This window comes from Coenobita brevimanus, chromosome 102 (assembly GCF_032717465.1).
Source record: "Coenobita brevimanus isolate Jiangsu-jjx chromosome 102, ASM3271746v2, whole genome shotgun sequence".
Lineage (NCBI taxonomy): Eukaryota > Metazoa > Arthropoda > Malacostraca > Decapoda > Coenobitidae > Coenobita > Coenobita brevimanus.
This window is the reverse complement of record NC_137055.1, coordinates 1609853-1616544: the sequence shown is the minus strand read 5'-3', so window position 1 is coordinate 1616544 and position 6692 is coordinate 1609853. Positions and strand designations below refer to the sequence as shown.

General features: G+C 41.3%; 1 protein-coding gene across 1 annotated transcript in view; it reads right to left on the bottom strand.

The window, feature by feature from the left end:
- The window catches only part of LOC145415317 (trypsin-1-like), a 230982-nt gene that overhangs the window by 7349 nt on the left and 216941 nt on the right, over positions 1 to 6692 (bottom strand). The gene's annotated exons all lie outside the window — the stretch shown is intronic.

Genomic DNA, 6692 nt, shown 5'->3' with positions numbered 1-6692 from the left:
ATTTCCTTATGTTCAAAAAATACTATTCCAGCTCGGGAGATTCTACACTGAGGGAGTATGCTGGCTGACATTGACCTCTCCCTTGCAACAAGCGTCTCATGATGTCCTGAACAAACACGGTGTGGAGGAAGAATATAGGTCATTGGTGTAAAGGGGTTGAGATTTTGTTTTGTTTCGATTGAGACAGATTGAGGGGGAGAAAGCATAGAAATAGGATTATTTTTTTCGCTGCAAACAAGCTTTTGACACACATACACACACTACAATCTTAAAACACACACACACACACACCTGATTCTGCCATAATTTGTATCCATATTCCCTCAAAACTGTCTCACCTGATACGGTTTTGTTTCATTAGCATTTCTCCATTTTCTATATTTCAAATTCCCCCTCTCCTTCTCTCTTCAGTTAATCATACTTCTCTCCTCTGTGAATAATTTCTTTTCATCCTATAGACTTCCTCTTCTGTTCATGTTATCTCAAGGGCCCATCCATACAGGATGGCGCATAAATACCGTTCTACTAGAAACTCACCTGCCACCTATCTTATGTGTTGTAGGAATGGCTTGACCTGCTGGTGTGGCGTTGTGTCTCAGTGAGAAATAAATAGAAATAAACTCAAACAATGCAGATTTTGGTACACAGTGACAACACTGACCAAGCTGTCCCCACAACACATGAGAAATCACCCGATGCTGACGAAGATGGACGCACCCTCCAAGCAGAGATCTTTACCGCACTGTCCACCTTTATTTCTCTTAAATTTACACATTCTTGCTATCTCTGGTCACGTATCCATCACCTGGTGACATGTGACTGGATGAAACTCCATTGTCCCGGCTCATCCGGTGCCATAATCCCAAGCAGCCCTTCCAGTCACCCTTCTGTCCACCACTGCCTTCATCAGACTGCCCTCACTCAAACTCTCATCCTCCTCTCTCATATCATCTCTACCCTATCATATCCATCTCATTCTTGGTCTTCCTCTCTACCTCACTCAAAAATACACTTTTTCCATCAGTCTTGCACTCTCTATCTTCTTCACATGGGATGACAGTGGGCTTAATAGGTAGGCACCTTACTGCTGTATTGGTAATGGAGAAGGATGTCCTCTTTGTAGTGGCACTGAAATACTGATCAACTGCCTGAACTGTCTTCGTCAAACAAATGTGCCTTCGACCTTCCCTTCCAACACCCTGAAAGGAGGAGGGTGACCACTACAGGTGAAGGGGTAACCTTCAGTTTGCAGATCCAAATGATTTCTTGCATTTCAGCTGAAGCTGGGAACAGTGACAATGGTGATGATTACTGTACAACTACTACAATGGTAGTGTTGTTGCTGCTGCTGTTGCTCATACTATTACTGCTACTTATTACCAATACTACCACTCCCACTACTAGTTACATAGTTTGTGCAGACACTATATCCTTTTGAGAACAGTAAATGGAGGGTTTTATACTGGTTGTTCCTGTTGTGACCCATGTTCATCTAGACACCGAACTCAGAGGACTGCAGGTTGAAATTCTTTCTCCTTCACAGCACACCATGTCTCCTGATGGGGGATATGGAGGAAGCCATGGGACATGAGCAGACTGTAGCACCAGTTGAGCAGGGTGGTACTCCCAAGGTGGATGGAAAGCTTGTGACGGGGAACTGGAGCTCCCATTTCAGGACAAGTGCCTGACCATCCCCCTTTGCAGAACTTTTCAAGTGTTTCTGTGAACACAGAGAGATAAAGTCAGGCATACTCTACAATGCAAGTTTCTCTAGCGTGTCAACACCAAACCACATGCACATTACACATTACACTTCCTATTCAAGATTCACAACCCAAAAATGGCATCATTTAACCAAGCCTCAGAGTCTCTGGGAGGGGGGTGGGGGATCATAAATGCACCCATCATCTGCCCATCTCTCCCAGTGGTGACCCAGCAAGATGGTTGGAACCACTGTCTGACTCATTTGTTCATTTCTGCAACATCTGCAGCCTTTCCTCCAACTTTCTCTCTGTTGAGCACCACTTCTCCCTCTAAAACTCCCTTGCCTCTCTTCCTAACTTAGACTCCAGCTGTCTGAAGCAACTGAGACTGAGGCAACTGATAGCAAACTTTTTCTCTTTTTCCTCCTACTTTTCTCTGTACTCATTTCAAAGCCAAAGGTGGCTGTTGTGTATACAGTATGTACGCAATGACTTATCTTGCTCTCGTGTTCCTGAACTTGATTCTTCTGAATTCTCTGCTCTCTTGCTTCAGCTTTCCTGATGTTCTCTGACTAAATATATCCTAAGCTAAGTTTACTTATCCTCTGATTCTACTCGACTCCAAAAATTCTTTGATTATCTTACTTCCCACAACAGAACACATCCTATCCATTTCTCCCTTCTCTGAAATCTCCATTCTAGATTTCAATGTTCACCACCACCTTTGGCTCTCCCTCTCCTTTCACTGATCCACCTGGTGGCTGCAAGCATACATCTTTTTCTATCCTCAGTGACCTAAAAGCAGCTTGTATAGCACCCTACCTGTATCCCTGACCGCCTTGGAGAGATCCAACATACTTTGACCTCTTCCTTACAACTAATCCTTCTGCTTACTTTGTAAATCTTTCCTCTCCATTGGGCTCCTTTGATCACAACCATATCATCTATCTATCTATCTATCTATATGGATAGATAGAAAGATACATACATATATACTGTATATATACATTTATACAGTACATATATATATATATATATATGAGGCCCTGCACGCCACAAGGGGCAAAGTGACACACGATTTTCTACAAATAGCTTTCAAAGTCTGGCGACAAAAAAGTTCATAGAAATGTTATTTTTCAGTTTTAGTTTCTAAAATTTGGACATAAGGTGCATAAATGTGAGTACTTTAAGGGTAATATCTAAGAAACTTGGCACAATAATATTTTCATTGTTAAAAATTATGTCATCAGTAGAAAAATATTATTTTTTGCTAGGGTCTTGCTAGACTTTGTGAGCTTTTTGCAGCCGCTTTTTGTTTTGTTTTTCTTATTCAAACCAATAAAGTATCATATTTATCCAATACTATGATAAAGGTAAGTTGTTTTTTAAGGGCAACATGGAAGAAAACGGGTAAAGTGCAAAGTGCCACCTGAAACAAGGTGTAAGTTCCTGGGGTGCTCTGCAATTTGGCAGAGGTGACCACTAAAGACTGAGCAGGTAAGGCGCCACCCTTGAGAAAATCCAAGCGACCCTATATTGTTTCTGATGTGTGGATGTACATAGCACATTCTGATTGGATGGCTGGTCACTACTGTGGGATGACCTTACAAATGGAGTTTACCCTTTGTGGAATGCCAACAGAACCTACACCCCAAACAAAGTGTCAACAAGGTCGCTTGGAGCACACTTCTCACTTCAGACTTTCAACCCTTATTGCACTAATTCTGGAATTAAGCAAAGCGATCTTTGTGCACACAGGGTAGTGTTTGAGGAGTGGCTGCTGGAAACAAAACAGGTTTCAGCAGGTATGGTGCTTTACCAGTTTGTGGCTGCAGGGCGGCCTCTATATATACACAGGACAAACAGTGCCGCTGCCTGGTTATATTGGTGCCACTACATGAAAGGGATCCCTCTCCAGCATTGCCAGGTTTTATAACACAATCCAGTAATATAAAAACAAACAAATAATACATATACTGTACACGTATAATTTTAGCAGAATCATGCCATCATCATCATCATCATCATCATCCAGACCTACTTTCCCTCACTAGGGCAGGGTGAGGGAGTACCAACATCCAGACAGCCCAAATTTGCCCAGTCCAATGGGCCACGCTTCCCATTCACTCACCATTCAAGCCCCCGGAATCCTGGCTGTATCTGATACACCAAAAACTTATTCCACCTACGTTCTGTAGCTTCACATAAACGTATCCGATAGAGTCAAATCCTAGAATCATATGAAGTCAGAAAAACAATCATTACAAAAATCAAAATATAAATACAATGAAGATATAATTAAAAAAAAAAAGATATTAAAAAACCATTAACATATAATGACACCAATGAAAAAAATCAAAACAGTAGTAGTAGTTGTAACTCTAGGGTTCATCTGAAAGTGAACCCAGTAGGCGCTGCAGGTCAAAACTGCCAATCTTCCTGCAGTTGACCATCCCTTTTTCAGGGGATAGGGAGGGAGCTGAGGAGGCATTCATATACAGTACCAGGCAGCAGTGTAGCCCAGTTATGTCAGTGCCAGCCACTATCAAGGCATCCTTCTTCAGCACAATTATGAAAATGTAACTGGAATATCATAATCATAATGTTATACAGAATTATCTTTTTATTTTTTGTTGGAGGGAACAAATTTTGTGGGCTTTTAGCCTTTAGTTCCTCCTTTCTTGCATTAAACAAAAATCTAAGTATCATACAAACAATCAAAATATCATACAAACAGCAAAATAAAACAATCATATCACATTAACGATCAGAATAAAAATCTTATACAACAAAAACAAACACATTCATTGACCATCATGTCTGGTACTTCTCCCACCTGGAGTGTAAGGGCTGAGGCGGGGATTTGGTCCACACACTCATGGTAAAGAGTGACCAGTTGCCTTCAAGATGAGTGGCATTATGTGAACAATAAACCCAACCAGCTCCTTGGATGTGAACCTTTATGGGCCACATCTGGATGAAAGCTTACCCTCAACCCATTTAAAGCCCACCAGGCATTCATAAAAACTAGTATTATAATTTAAACTAAAATTCAAGTAAGGCAGTCAAAAATAAGGATTTACATAACAAAACTAAATATGATTTATAAATGACTATACTTAACACCTTCAATCCAGTGACTTATTCTATTAGTTTATTCTTGTTGTTGTGGCCTCCCAGCCTCATCTGGACATGAATCCAGTGGACTACAGGGTGAAGAGTGCCAGCCTCCAGCAGACCACCATCCTCCCTTTTTGGGGGATAGGGGAAGAAAATTGAGGTACATTTGCATTAGCAGGCAATGAAGCCAGCTGGTTATATATGTGCCACCACATGAAGGCACCCATCTCCAGTACTCCAGATAATTTCATTACAGAATATATAAGATGCAGGAAGAAAAAACACAGCAACATGTTGGGGCCTGAGGCGTATGCTAATACTCCATTACATTTAAGGGATCAATATTACAGGATAACGATTAGATGGACGTGTAGTGCATCCTTCAATGACATGCTGGGGGGGGAGGGGTTTAAGGTTGACAATGAAGAGTTGAGAAAGAAGGATGAGACTTGAAAATGTACTGGTGATGTGGATGAGAAGGGGTAGGGAGTGAGATGGCTTAAACATATGGAGAAGGTGGAGGATAACTGAGAGTTGAGGATGAGAGGTGTGCATATTGAGGGTAGGGACATGCGAGCAACACTGAAAAAAACCTGCAACAAGGTCATAGAGCGTGGAACTCAGGGATGAGAGACTGAAGAGAACCTGCTAGAGACTGAGCATTGTGGAAAGGCATCATTAACTGACCAGTGCCAATGCATGCAAGTGCATGTTGGAGCCTTAATAAATAAATAAACAAATGGATAAATGACCAACCTACTGCCATTCGTAGTACACAACCCTACATGACTGAATAACCTCCAGTCACTTCTCTTGGGGACTGAATCTATGCAAAGCTGTCCACTCTGACTGGGGTGTTCTAACCCCTGGACCACCAAGGGAAGGGGTGAATTAAGGCTGGATCCAACCCCACTCCAGTTTGAAAATTTTATCCCAGAATATTTAACTGTGAAGGAGTTATTGAAGGCTATATCTAACCCCACCAGTTCTATTGTCCATATGTTTTTAGCTGACAAAGATCTGGCAGTATCCTCTTTTAGCTTAGTTGATGGCCAGGCACAGTTAGTCTGGTGTATAAATTTTACTTGTAACCAAGGAGACTCGTCTGCCTTCATAACTAAGGCTCATCCTATTTCATACAACCATGACTTAGCATTCAAGTTGTAGGGAATGACCCAATTCTATCACATAAAAACTGACTATAACAGTTTCTTCCAAACTACCAGGATGGTCCATAAACTCCTTTTCCACTACCAAGCAATTTCTTGGGTGATACAGAGATGGTTGAGGTCAGCCAGTGTTTTCCAGTTTTTATATTCTACATCATTTATTCATTTTCTGTTTCAACTGCCACACCCATGCCCAATCCAGCTGACTGAGCCATCGCCGCCACACAACAAGATACTGCTTGGTGAGTGAAGGCTGCACCTAACCCCTCCACTTTCAAAAATATCTCAGAATAAAATCAAGAAGAGGTTGCAAGAATGAAATAGAGAGTAGGCCACTGGATTGAAAGGGTTTTAATGCTGAATTATACAAGAGATAAATCTATACTGTACAATGGTTCTTCTTCATTATAAAATACAGAAGAGACATATATGAGCATACAAAAGGATCAACATCACTATCAACACTGCCATCATCATCATCATCTTTGGCACTATCAGCAGCATAATCACTCATCATCAAGATAACTATTGTTCTCACTGCCATCATCATCATCATCAGCACCACCATCATCAATGTTATCTTTGGCACCACCACCACCACCATCATAACAGGCAACAACACCACAGTCATCATCATCCTAACCTTACATAAAAACCTTTCCCCCTGAATCAAATGACGTTTTCTAGTTTATTCTTGCTA